Source organism: Perognathus longimembris, chromosome 18 (assembly GCF_023159225.1).
Source record: "Perognathus longimembris pacificus isolate PPM17 chromosome 18, ASM2315922v1, whole genome shotgun sequence".
NCBI classification, from domain to species: domain Eukaryota; kingdom Metazoa; phylum Chordata; class Mammalia; order Rodentia; family Heteromyidae; genus Perognathus; species Perognathus longimembris.
Window position 1 is genome coordinate 23,051,558 of NC_063178.1, and position 14,647 is coordinate 23,066,204.

The window sequence follows — 14,647 nt, forward strand, 5'->3', positions numbered from 1 at the left end:
CTCTCCCTCCCTCCCTCTCTCTCTCCCTCCTTCCCTCCCTCCTCTCTCTCCCTCCCTCCTTTTCTCTCTCCCTCCTTCCCTCCCTCCTCTCTCTCCCTCCCTCCTTTTCTCTCTCCCTCCTTCCCTCTCTCCCCCTCCTTCCCTCCCTCCCTCTCTCTCTCTCTCTCCTTCCCCCTCCCTCCCTTCCTCTCCCCCTCCTTCCCTCCCTCCCTCTCTCTTCTTCCCTCCCTCTCTCTTCTTCCCTCCCTCTCCCTCGCTCCCTACCCCCCCTCTCTCAGCTAAGTCAGGCATTGGGTATTTGCAACCAGGTTTTTAAATAAAGACAACGTGTAAAACTTTAAAAAAAAAAATGTTTAAAGCTGTGGACGAGGCCCGAGTGGGAAGGCCTGGATTCAAACCCCAGTACTGAAGCCCAGAAGACCAAAAAAGCCGAAAGCAAAAGCAAGATGAATGCAACCTTGTGCTTGACTGCCAATGCGAAGTCCCAAGAGGCAGCAGGTATGCCACGGACTCCAGCAACACCTATGGGTCCAGGGAGCACAGTCACTATGAAATGCCCTATTCGCTGAATTTCCTTCTTGTTCTTGTTGAAGTTTCCAACTAGGATTTATTTTAATGTAAGAGAAAAAAGTGGAGAGGAATTAAAAAGAGGGAGACGGGAGGGAGAGGGGGAGGAAAGGGAGGAAGAAGGAAAGAGGGAGAGAGGGAGGGGCACAGACAGAGAGAATTTCCTGGTCCTCAGGAATGAAAGGCAGTTAAAAGACTCTACCAGCTAAATGTCTAAGGAGCTGAGGATTGAATATGACTTAAAAAGAAAAAAAGAGTGGAAAGTCAGCCTCCATTCGTCTGGACCTCTTACACACAAGTTCATCTGGTATTCTGGCATTTAATAGGTAGCATTCATTAAACTTTATAGCTAGGGTGACTATATAATTTCCTGTCTGCAATGGGACACTTTGAGAATGAGAAGGGACGTATTAGTAATTATAGTATGACTCGACAGTGCAGGCCCGGGCCAATAGAATGTGACCTGCTCCCTTCCGTCCCCAGCTCTTCTGGGCTTCATCCCTTGTTAACTGAAGTATATCATCTAAACAGATTTAGATTCAGACAGATGGACGGCCATGACAAGGAAAATATGCGCAGCCACCTTAGCATATGTGTGTAAATACTTTCATTTACCTTTTGCTTTGGTTGGGTCTTGAACTTAGAGCCTGAGTGCTGACCCTGAGCTTCTTTGCTCAAGGTTACCACTCTACCACTTGAGCCACGGCTCCACTTCCTGCCTTTTTGGTAGTTCTTTGGAGAGTCTTATGGACTTACATGCCCCGGCTGGCTTTGAACTATGGTCCTCAGATCTCAGCCTCCTGAGTAGTTAGGATTAATTACAGGTGATATATAGAGATCTACTTGCAATGCATCTTCCCGTGGGATGCTCTTTTGTGTGTATTTTGAGATCATATTCATAGTATGCTAACGAGTTTTATTTTGTTGCTGTTGTTTTGATGAAAATAGGGAGAAATGTTTTAGGAAAATTATCCACCTCCAGCCTAGACATGATAATGCGCACCTCCCCCGGCATCTGATAGAAAGGATTTATATATGTGTAATTTGGGGGCGCCAATCCCCGCACATTTTACAGTTTCCTCATTCTCCCTGTCTACATAATTTGAGAAAGTGCTAATGTATAGAAAAAAATCATTCTTAAAGCTTAAATGTGGTTTTCTCATTCCAAGAGACTCACATTGGTTTGCAGCATTTAACCTAACTAGTAGATTGTATTATTTATGTGTATGCTGATTGAAATTTTTAACAGATTTGTACCTTTTTGTAGAGAAAGTTGCTAGTTCCGCTTAACCAAATAGTGCAATCATTATTTTTTAATATTGTTGCTCATAGTAGAAGGATTGTCATTAATAAATGTATGATAAATATATGATGCATACCAAGTACTGCCCACTCCCTTCCCACTTACAAAATAGTTATCCCAGAAAAGCATAGACAAAATAATTCTTGGGACACTGTATGAAAGGAAATGTACTCATTACCTGACTCATGTAATTATAATCCCCTCTGTAGATCACCTTTATAATAACAATGAAATAATAATTTTTAAAGAATAATATGTACAGGAACAGGCTAATCGTTTCATCTCCTTCCTAGAGCTGATAACCTAGAGGCAAGACAAATAAAAATGCAAGGCAAACAAGCACATCATTGAACATTTTGCGTGATGCCAATGCACAGTGCAACCGCTGAGGATTTGGGGGAGAGAAACACATAACCACATAAATAAGTAGGAGAGGAAGTTGCCTCTCAGCAGATGGCATTTATGCAAAACCTGAAGGACACAAAGGAGGTAAAATTTGAAAAATAACCTGAGAAACCACAGACTGAGAAAAAGTCACAACATATTCGGAGGCTCTGGAGACAGGACGGAGAGACAAGCCTTTTCCAGGAGGTCAGCATGAAGAGTCAGTGTGGCCACAGCACATGAAGAGAAAGGGAAAATGGTGTTAGGTGAGGTCAGAAATGTCATGAAGAACAAGGTTGTCAGCCGCAGTGAGGAGCCCCAGGTGGAAGCCAAGCTGTGAGAATTTGAGACTGGGTGGGGGGGGGCAGAGGAAAGAGGCTTTGTTTGTCTGTTTTGCCAGTCCCCAGGGGCTTGGGTGTCCTCCCTGATTTTCTTTTGCCTAGCACTCTACTACCTGAGCCACAGATCTACTTCTAGCTTCTTGGAAGTGTACTGGAGAGTCTCATAGACTTTTCTGCCCAGGCTGGCTTTGAACTACCATTCTCAGATCTCAGCCTCCTAAGTACCTAGGATGACGAGCATGAGCCACTGGCACCTGGCTGGATCCTGGAGGCTTTTGTTTGGTTTATTTGCCAATTCTGGGGCTTGAACTCTGGGCCTGAACAATGTCCCTGGCTTCTTTTTGCTCAAGGCTAACACTCTACCACTTGAGCCACAGCACCACTTCTGGTCGTTTTCTATAGATGTTGTGCTGAGGAATCAAACCTAGCACTCTACCACTAGGCCATATTCCCAGCCCTTCTGGAGGGTTTTATGGTGATAAAGCCAAGAAAAACTGAGGTGAAATAGAGATTTTTTTTTTAATCAGTGCTAATTTTGAGTGCTACATCAGTTTAGATGTTTCCAAAATCCACATTTCATTCACTTGATACTATACAAAACGATAAATAAATACAAAGACAACTACATCATAAACTAAATGTATTCCTAATAAAATATTTGAAAAAGGGGAATTGAAGCCATTTTTTTAAATCTCACTTCTCCTTCTCTTTCATGGGACTGACTTCAGGTTTTGTTTTCTTTGAAATAGAATCTCACTATATCACCAGACTGGCCTCAAACTCATAACTCTCCTGTACCATCTGCCTCAGTTTCCCAAGTGCTGAGCTTTCAGACATGCATCAACATACGCAACTGACCTCCACTGTTCACTTTTCTTCTCTCTCTCTCTCTTTAGTGGGGAAGGAGAATTTCATGTATTACAACATAAAAATTGGACTGCTGATCCAGTATAGTTGAGGTTTTCTCAGAAACTATGCTTTTAAATGATCAACTTCCTATTGTTGGTTCCAACAATAAAAGGTATCATATTTCTTTTTTGATGTGTAAAGGCTCATATTAACCATGAGTCTAGGTTGCCAATGAGGATTTATTTTTGCGTGCGTGCACACACACACACACATAGAAATATATGTGTGTTTTTGTACAACTTGTGGACATTAATTGCTGACAGTATTTCCAATTAAAAAATAGACCTTCCACATGGTCCTAGTGTTTAAACTCACAAAAACACTCCACTATATGAACCACTTCCATAGCTCTTTTTTTTTTTTGCTTTTATTATTTTCCAATGGTGTTCTATATTTTTACCTGGGGCCTAACTCGACTGTAATCCTCCTATTTATGCCTCCCATACAGCAAGGGTGACTGACCAGTGAGCACAACCATACTCAATTAATTGACTGGAATGGGGCCTAACTTTTGTCCTGGGCTGTCTTGGAACTGGAATCCTCTGACCTCCAAGTAGCTGAGATTACAAATGTGGGCCATAGTACCCAGTCTTGATATTTAAAAATCATACACTTCATATATCTGTTGTAATCACATTCAACATGCTATGTGAAACCTTAGCTTCTATTGTTGATGATCCTCTTGTATCCCTTCCTGTGGTTGTACCCACACTATCACTGTATCTCATCTGAGTACCCTGGATACTGTATATACTGGTATTAGAACTAGGGAAGGGAAAGGGAATATCAAAATCAAGAGACACAGGATAAAAAGACAACTCCAAAAGCAATCCTTACAAAACCATTTGGTGTAAACCAACTGAACAACTCATGGGGGGAGAGGGAAAGGGGGAGGGGGAAGGGGGAGAAAGAGCGAGGAGGTAACAAATTGTACAAGAAATCTACCCACTGCCTTATGTATGAAACTGTAACCCTTCTGTACATCACTTTATAATAAATAACAAAAAAAATCATACACTTCAGATTAGTTGCACACAGCACAATATTTTTTACTTTTACAAAATTTTTTACTTTTACAAATGATGCAAAGCATTTCGAAGTAAAATTTAATGTAGCTAGTTTGATTAAAAATAAGTATTCTGGGGCTGGGGATATAGCCTAGTGGCAAGAGTGCCTGCCTCGGATACACGAGGCCCTAGGTTCAATTCCCCAGCACCACATATACAGAAAACGGCCAGAAGCGGCGCTGTGGCTCAAGTGGCAGAGTGCTAGCCTTGAGCGGGAAGAAGCCAGGGACAGTGCTCAGGCCCTGAGTCCAAGGCCCAGGACTGGCCAAAAAAAAAAAAATAATAAAAATAAGTATTCTGCCCAGCTTCAGTGTTTCATGACTCACGAGGCTGAGATCTGAGGATCACTGTTTGAAGCCAGCCTAGGCAGGAAAGCCCATGAGAATCCAGAAGGGGAGCTGTGTGGTTCAAATGGTAGCCTTGAGTGAGAAAGCTCAGGGACAACGCTAAGGCCCTGAGTTCAAACCCCAGGTCTGGCACCAAAAAATAAAGTTATGGTCCATCTCCGTAATCAAATGTATTAATATTTTTATAGTAAAACATACATGCTAAATGAGATTTTAAAAAATTATAAGTAGCCTCTTAGCAGGTCAGGTCAGCTTTTGCCACTAAATAAGGTATTACAAACTTGAAAAAAATGTTTCCAGTGTTCAAAGATTTTTTTATTTTCATAACTGTGAAAAAGAGAGTAAATCAGTGGCTTTTTATCTTATTCAAATAGTTTACAAAAAAAAACACATTCTTAGCTTAAATTTAAATATATATGTACATATGTTAGGGTTTTTTTTTGTTTTTGTTTTTGGTTGGTTTTGGGGATTAAACTCAGGACCTGGGCTCTTTTGTTCAAGGCTAATGTTCTACCGCTTTGAGCCACAGTTCCTCTTCAAGTTTTCTGATGGTTAGTTGGAGATAAAAGTCTCACAGACATTCTTGCCTGGGCTAGCAAGGCATATATTTCTAATGATATGATGTACAATTTGGAAATGTTGAGATTTCCATTTGTAGACCCTAATGAACAAATGTATAACACATCAAATTTTGTGTGGCCTTGGAGAAATTTTAGTCATTTTATTTATTTTTTCCCATATCTTTTACCTTAAGAATAGTGAAATCATCCTTTTTTCTCCAAACTTCGAATAAAGAAGTACTTCACTCTTTTCTTTTCCAAGTGTTTTAGTGTCTTTATCAAGGAGGGTTTTTATTTCAGAACACATTACCTATAATGGAATAGGGTTTTTTTTGGTCCCATTTACTTATTACAAGTTTTATTCATTGTAAACAAAGTGAAACTTCCAAGAGAAGTCATTCATGGAGCAGTTTATGACCATTAACATAATCAAGACTGCCTCTTGACTAACCAACCTTCCTCTTTCCTGTCTTTCTTGTCCATAAAATTCCATTTTACTTAGGCTCCTCCACCCAAAACTGTGTTGTATGACAGTTTTAACCAATGAGATATGTGTAGTATAAGCAAAATTATTTGGTTGGACTTTCAAGGAAGCACTTAAGAGGCCTGACTCAGCAGGCCCTGCCTTTAGCTTCAACTTTGCTCTTCTCCCTACTCGGACAATGGTCACTACAGCTAGGTGGAGTCCCATAGAATATTATGACATCCAAGCAGAGTTCATGGCTAAGGGTAGCTGAGCAGAAAGAATAACACCAGATCCTACACAGCGTGCACATCAGCCCCTGATGAGCTGCCCCTGTATTTTTTCTTACATACCAGAAAAGTAAATAAACTTATTTATTTAAACCATTTTCTTATGGAATCTATTCTCTGCAGCTCGCTCAAAACCTACCTTTTAATGACCTTCTCAGTAGCATTGGATTGAAAAGGGGAACAGGAGAGCTTATGAGAAACAAGAAATCCATGTCTTCATCTGGGCTGTGATTTCATATACAAATGAGGTATGCATAAACTGTACATCTACACATGTATCTATAAAAAGTAAACATATAAAAAAGTAAACATATTTATTCATACATGTCATGGTACACACATATCTATGTAAAATTATTGAGCTGAACATTAAGATTAGCCAGCGGATATATTTTATTATATGTTGTCTTAATTAAAGAAAGCTATTGGGGCTGGGGATATGGCCTAGTGGCAAGAGTGCTTGCCTCGTATACATGAGGCCCTGGGTTCAATTCCCCAGCACCACATATACAGAAAATGTCCAGAAGTGGCGCTGTGGCTCAAGTGGTAGAGTGCTAGCCTTGAGCAAAAAGAAGCCAGGGACAGTGCTCAGGCCCTGAGTCCAAGGCCCAGGACTGGCCAAAAAAATAAAAAAATAAAAAAAAATAAAGAAAGCTATTTAGGATGAGGCTGGTATGACGTGTGTAATCTTAGCACTAGAGATGTTGGTGCAGGAGGATCATGAATATGACGTCAGCTTGAGCTCCATAGTAAGTTCCAGGCCAGCTATCTAGGGAGACCTTGCATATTACATTACAGTTCACTCAATATTTTTCCTTCTATTCTTATTTCATAACGCTACCCATGCCTTCCTTAGAAGCAGCCGTCTTCCTTCATGAGCCCTAAGTCTTGGCTGACTTTACTTGTACTCAAGTCTCTCATGCCCATATTGCTTATCAGAATTCTACACGTGGGAACTAATCAATTGTGAACCTAGTGGTTAAACCAGCAAACCTCTAGGTGGTGATTTCCTTGTAGTATGATCCAAGAAGCATTATCCTAAAACCCTAACAAAAGGAGCCAGGCACCAGAGCCTCACACCTGTAATCCCAGCTACTCAGGCGGCTGAGATCTGAGGATCTCGATTCAAAGCCAGCCTCAGACAGGAAAGTCCACATGACTCCTACCTCCAATAAACTACTCAGAAAAGGCCAGAAGAGGAGCTCTGGCTTAAGTGGTAGAGCACTAGCAGGAAATGGCTCAGGGATAGTATCTAGGCGCTGAGTTCAAGCCCCAGGACCAGCAAAAAAGGGGGGGGAGGGGGAGAAAAAAACAACAACAAAAGGGACTTTTTATGAAGCATTTTGTAGAAAAGTTGTTCTTTTTGTTATTATGTCACACTATTCCCTTCCCCAGGCCATTCCCACGCCTCAGGGGAGAGCAGTGTTCAGAAAACTCACACATTTATGAAGTCAAAGAGGAATGAAAACAGCTACAGCAGTAGAAACACAGTAAAGACTTGAGCTTCAAGTATGAAGCTTTTATACAAGAAAGACTATTTGCTTCTAATGGAATATGAAGCATTATTAGAAAACAAGAGTCATCAAATAATTCAGTCCTAGGATGACAAAGGAAGGGGAGTTTATTAAGATCAAACCATAAGCAATTTCCCTAGCTGTATTTAGATAAGGGCTATATTGTAATTCCTTAGTTGGACCAGGAAGATTGATTTGATGTTTATGACAAAATCTATGGCAGGTGATTTACTGTATTCTTAACAAATCCTATTGTCTTTGGATTGTATTGCACTAAAAGGATACTTTGGGCAATGTTTTAAGCTACTTTTTTTTTTTTTTTTGGCCAGTCCTGGGCCTTGGACTCAGGGCCTGAGCACTGTCCCTGGCTTCTTCCCGCTCAAGGCTAGCACTCTGCCACTTGAGCCACAGCGCCGCTTCTGGCCGTTTTCTTTATATGTGGTGCTGGGGAATCGAACCTAGGGCCTCGTGTATCCGAGGCAGGCACTCTTGCCACTAGGCTATATCCCCAGCTCCTTAAGCTACTTTTTGAAACTAAAAAGCTGTCACCTACATCAGTGCCAGTGGCTCTTGCCTATAATCCTAGCTACTCAGAGGCTAGGATCTGAGGATTGTGGTTCAAAGCCAGTCCAGACAGAAAAGTCCCTGTGAGATTCTTATCTCTAATCAGCCACTCAAAAACCAGAAGTGGAGTTGTGGCTCAAAATGGTAGAGTACAAGCCTTGAGCAAAAGAGCTCAGGGACAGTGTCCAAGTCCTGAGTTCAAGCCCCAGAGTAGACACACCAAAAAATAATAAATAAATAAAAGGAGGGGAGGGAGCTGGGGTAAGTACTGCTGTAGCTCAAGTGCTCAGGTGGTAGAGTGCTAACCTTGAACAAAAGGAGCTTAGGGACAGTGTCCAGGCCCAGAGTTCAAGGTCCAGGACCAGCAAAAAAAAAAAAGTGTCAGCTATTAATCGCCATCAAAATTCTGGCACTTGGAGTAGGTGATATAGGTCAGCAGTATCTCTTATACAAAGGTGCTTTCTGTCAGGCATTGGTAACTCACACCTGTAATACTAGAGATGCAGGAGGCTGAGATCTGAGGATCATGGTTCTAAGCCAGTCTGGCAGAAAAGTCTGTGATACTCTTATCTCCATTAGCCACCAGAAAACCGGAAGTGGGGCTGTAGGTCAAAGTGGTAGTAGTGTTAGTCTTGCACAGAAAAGCTCAGGGAGAGCACCTAGGCCCTGAGTTTAAGCCCCATGGCCAACAAAAACTAACGTCCGGTAGTGGGTCACATCCTAAGGAAGACTGGCCTTTCTGTTGCCTGAAGGATGACTGTGAAAGACAGACAGTTTCTGAGAGATTCACTGCTTTTTTGTTTTTTTCAGTACTAAAAACTGAACTTAGGGGCCTTGTACTTACTGGGCAGACACAGGAACACTTGAGTCACAACTTGGGCCCTTTTGGCTTTGATCATTTTTCAGGTTGGGTCTCTTGCTTTTTCCTGAACTGATTTTAAATTTCCATCCTCCTACCTCCTGTTATGCCCAAGTCACCAGATGACCTCCAAGAAGACCACCGAGAACCAGACGTTCCAAAATGCAAAAGCAAGGGCTGGGAATATGGCCTAATGGAAAGAGCGCTTGCCTCCTACACATGAAGCTCTCGGTTCGATTCCCCAGCACCACATATATGGAAAATGGCCAGAAGGGGCACTGTGGCTCAGGTGGCAGAGTGCTAGCCTTGAGCGGGTAGAAGCCAAGGACAGTGCTCAGGCCCTGAGTCCAAGGCCCAGGACTGGCCAAAAAAAAAAAAAAAAACCATACACAAAATGCAAAAGCAGCGGAGGTTAGGAGGGGGGATGGGATTATATGCATGTGTCATCCTACGGGGTCCTTTACTTTGATATTTTAGCCATTGAAAGGTGTCTTATTTAATGTATATAATAAGAATATTTATTTATTTATTTATAATGAGCAGACTGCTACCTAAAATCTACTCTAGCTTTCAAGTTATCTCTTTTCTCTCTCTCTTTCTTTCATCCTTTCTTTTTCTTTCTCTCTTTCTGTCTCTCTCTTTCCTTTCCTTCCTTTCCTTTCTTTCTTTCTTTCTTTCTTTCTCTCTTTCTTTCTTTCTTTTCATTTGGTACCAGGGTTTGAACTCAGGCCCTTGCCCTCTCAATTAGATTTTTTTGCTCGTGGTGAGCACTGTATCACTTAGGCCATGCCTCCAGTTCCAGCTTTTTGCTGGTTAATTGAAAATATTCTATCAGACATTTCTGCCTCATCCGGCTTCAAACTCTGATCCTCAGATCTTAGCGGAGTAACTAGGATTACAGGCTGGAGCCACCAGCAGCCTGTGCTTTCAAATTTCCTCTCTGCCTTTCTTTTTTTTTTCTTTATTTTTCATGATGATGATGATGATGATGGTGATGATGATGATGATGATGATGATGGTGATGATGATGATGATGATGATGACGATGACTTGTGTGTGTCTTGAATTCAGGGCTTCAGCACTGTCCCTGAGTTTTTTTGTTCAAGGCTACTGCTCAACCACTTGATTCACAACTCCACTTCCAGCTTTTTTTTTTTTTCTCATTTGGTAGTTTATTGGGGATGGGCTGGCTTCAAACTGCAACCCTGTGATTTCAGCCTCCCAAATAGCTAGGATTACAGGTGTGAGCCACTGGCACCCGGCATCAGTTTTTCTTATTGGTAAAAATAATTATAGTCTAAATGACTCAGCATTGTTGCATAGTATTCTCTTCTGTTATATTTCTTTTCTTCCAAATGGTAAAAGGGCTGCAAATTCATTATTAGCCATTTGGGGGGGAGAGAAAGAGAGAGAGAGAGAGAGAGAGAGAGAGAGAGTAATCACTACTTGTAATTCTATTTTTTTCTGGATCTTTTTCCATTTTCTGTTGGCAAACTTTCAGAATAAAAGGGTGCCAAGTCAGCAACCCTTTATTATATAACTGAACAAGTATATGTAATAGCAACCACAAAAATAACTCAGACAGGAGTGATTACATAATTAACACAATTATATACTTATTTGATAAAGAGCAGAGATTTTGCAAGTGGCATTAAAAAAACTGCCTCCACTTCACAGTTCCAAATTATGTGTGAAGGGGCTGGGAATATGGCCTAGTGGCAAGAGTGCTTGCCTCCTATACATGAAGCCCTGGGTTCAATTCCCCAGCACCACATATACAGAAAACGCCAGAAGTGGCACTGTGGCTCAAGTGGCAGAGTGCTAGCCTTGAGCAAAAAGAAGCCAGGGACAGTGCTCAGGCCCTGAGTTCAAGCCCCAGGACTGGCAAAAAATAAAAAAATAAAAAAGAACTGTCAGCCAAATTATGTGTGAAATCATAGCACATATGCAATCTACTCTCAATGAACTAATAAGATTGCTTGCTTGCTTCCTAATCATTTACCAAGGTCATCTGGGATGAATTAATGTGGTTATAAGAGGGTTAACTCTAGGGCTGGGGATATAGCCTAGTGGCAAGAGTGCCTGCCTCGGATACACGAGGCCCTAGGTTCGATTCCCCAGCACCACATATACGGAAAACGGCCAGAAGCGGCGCTGTGGCTCAAGTGGCAGAGTGCTAGCCTTGAGCGGGAAGAAGCCAGGGACGGTGCTCGGGCCCTGAGTCCAAGGCCCAGGACTGGCCAAAAAAAAAAAATGAAAAAAAAAAAAAAAGAGGGTTAACTCTGGAGAAGGAAACATCTGGAACTCAGGGAAAGATGAGCAATGGGCAGAATAAGGATACAGAATTCCTAGGGAATGAGGGAGATGATGTCTCAGATGAGAAGAGGTAGAACATGAAATAGCATAGAATTGGGGCTGGGAACGTGGCTTAGTGGTACAGTGCTTGCCTAGCATGCATAAAGCCCTGGGTTCGATTCCTCAGCACCACATAAACAGAAAACGCCAGAAGTGGCACTGTGGCTCAAGTGGTAGAGTGCTAGCCTTGAGCAAAAAGAAGGCAGAGACAGTGCTCAGGTGCTGAGTTCAAGCCCCAGGACTGGAAATAGATAGATAGATAGCGTAGAATTAGGACATAGATAGTGTGACCAGATAGTCTGTAGTATTTCATAGTAATTGGTAATAATCATATAGTACTTGATCCATAGCTTAGTGGTAGAGTCCTTGCCTAGTATGAGTGAAGGCCTAGTTCAATCCCAGCACAGGAAAAATAATGAACCAAGCAAAACCCTGGAAACATTTTAATTAGTAGATAACTTGTTGCAAACATAAGAGAAATGGTTTACATACATCAAATGATTGTTTTGCCGGAAAAAAAAAACTATCTCTCCCCCTTTGGCAAACTTGTACTTGTTTTGCCGGCAGTGGGGATTGAATTCAGAGCTTTGCACTCACTCTGCCTTTGTGCTCACTGTGGGTGCATTACCATTTGAGCCACAGCTCTGTTTCCAGCCTTTGGCTGGTGAATTGCATGTAAGAGTTTCTTGGATTTGTTTCCTTGGGCTGGCATCAGACTGTGATCCTCAGCTCTCAAGCTTCTGAGTAGCTAGGAGTACAGGCATGAGCCCCAGTGCCTGGCTTTGATAAACTTTATAAAAACAAATATACCTGCCTGGGTGGCAGTTGTCTGTTAGCTATCTGCATCTTTGATCTTGCCGGTCTTAATTATTGACATGTCACCATTTACTTATTTTGTCTTAGCAAAAGGAAGTGGCAGAAGCACAATTTCTCTTCACTGAGGGTTCTCTTGAGAGATTGCTTGTCTGGGGATGAGATCGTGACTAGGTTTCAATCCTGAGAGTGAGTTAGCTTCACTCTATTTTAGGGTCCAGACTTCACTCTCAAGAACTGCTAGTAAATGTCTGAATTATGCCTGATGTTTAAGCCACGAGCTCATGTGTGGGACTCCATCTTGACCTCTCGGTTGCAACATATTCAGTGTTGTCACAGAAGTGTTTATTCAAGTATAATTTTTTTCTAACAGGCATCTCAAACTTCATTTTCAAGTCAGTTTGCTGTGCTGGACATGTTTGAAAAGCCAATATATCAAACCTCAATTTGCAAACCATAATCAGAGGAATATTTATAAGGAAACAGGCACTTTTTTTTTCCTCTTTTGAACCAAGACTGAAGCTATTGTTTCTGCAGCAACTTCTTACCTTGCAAAGATTAGACTAAGTGAACTGTTTCAAGAACTGCATCCTTCTAGGATTAGGAGTCTGATAAAAAGCATGATGCTGAGAATTTGCTCTTGACAAAATACAAAAGAGCCTCCTATTCTGATGTCTTTTGGGGCCAGTGTGTGTCACTTGAGATCATCAGAACTGTAGCTAATTCCACCCTTTACACACACACTGTCAGTATCAAAATAGGACACAGCTCAACTCAACTCCCTTCCTCAAGATGCTGCAAAGAACCCTGGGTAACATGAGAGGAAAGGGGGGAACTCTGGAGACTCTCCTCTTCCTACCAAGAGGTGGGACTTCAGTGCAAGCTCATTGGCCACATACAGGGGTAGGGTTGTCCATCAAGTTCCAGAAAGAAGGTTGAGGCCGGAGCCCAGTGGCAAAGTACCTGTCGAGCACATCTGAGACCCTGAGTTTGATCCCCAGCTCCACAAGATGAATTTTTCCGCCCAGAAATGTCTCTAGTCACTTTCTTCTTTTTAGTAGTCTGGTGAACTTCTCCAATTAGAGATGATGGTGTCTGTGAGAATTTTAAATGTTTTATATTTTCAGTGCAATAATACTGTAAAATACAACATAGGCAATATCCTGAATCGTGTGACTGACCTGTCCTGTAGCTAAGTGCATCCTTGAGACTTTTAGGCTTGTGTTTGTGCTTCTAATTGAGCTAGTGCAGGTAAATTTTCAACAAACCAGAGAGCTAATAGAACAGAACCAAAGCATACTTAATATGTAAATGACACCTTCACACCAAGTGAAGACAGCAAGCTGTATGCACAAATGGTTTACAATAACTTGGGTGAAAAAATAAAGTGGTAGGGAATTTTCATCTCTCAGTGAAATGATGGAGTCAGAATCAGGTTTCCTCAGTGCCAATCTTTGCACCCAACTCCTTAGCTGAGTAAACTTGGTATCATCCTACTCTGCCTCTTTCTGCCCCAATTTCTTCATGAGAATGAAGAGAGTAAATCTGTTGTTATTGCAAATACTAATTGAGTACATGTAAATTATTACAGGAGTACCTATGTTCACTTTCTGCCATTGTAATGAATATGTGGGATAATGAGCTCATAAAGAAAAAGGTTTCAGTAGGGCTCCACATACCTGTAATCTTAGCTACTTAGGAGGCTGAGATCTGAGGATTGCCATTCAAAGGCAGCCCTGGCAGGAAAGTCTGTGAGACTCTAATCTCCAACAAACTACTCAAAAAAGCCAGAAGTGGGGCTGGGAATATGGCCTAGTGGCAAGAGTGCCTGCCTCGTATACATGAGGCCCTGGGTTCCATTCCTCAGCACCACATATACAGAAAATGGCCAGAAGGGGCGCTGTGGCTCAAGTGGCAGAGTGCTAACCCTGAGCAAAAAAGAAGCCAGGGACAGTGCTCAGGCCCTGAGTTCACGACCCAGGACTGGCCAAAAAAAAGCCAGAAGTGACGCTGTAGCTCAAGTGGTAAAGTGCTAGCTTTGAACATAAACAGGCTCAGCTGCCAGGCCCTGAGTTCAAGCTCCAGGACTGGCAAAAGAAAAAGGGTTTGCCCACTCTATAAGAGGCTCCATCCCATAATTTGTAAGCTCCATTGTTTTCAGAACTATAGTGAATGACCTGAAAGTGAAAAACATAAGAGGAAGGGGTGGATCCCATTTTCTCCTTCAATTGCAAGTCCCCAGCAATTCAAAGACCTCTCATTGGGGCTGGGGATATGGCCTAGTGGCAAGAGAGCTTGCTTCATATGCATG

The 14,647-nt window shown here is 42.0% G+C and overlaps 1 long non-coding RNA gene across 1 annotated transcript; it reads left to right on the forward strand.

Annotated features, from left to right (window-relative positions):
- Window positions 1-246: 246 nt before the first annotated feature.
- On the forward strand, window positions 247-9,312 carry LOC125367261. The gene is made up of 3 exons (XR_007214029.1): window positions 247-498; window positions 6,355-6,479; window positions 9,284-9,312. It is a non-coding gene; the product is annotated as an uncharacterized LOC125367261 (long non-coding RNA).
- Window positions 9,313-14,647: the final 5,335 nt, after the last annotated feature.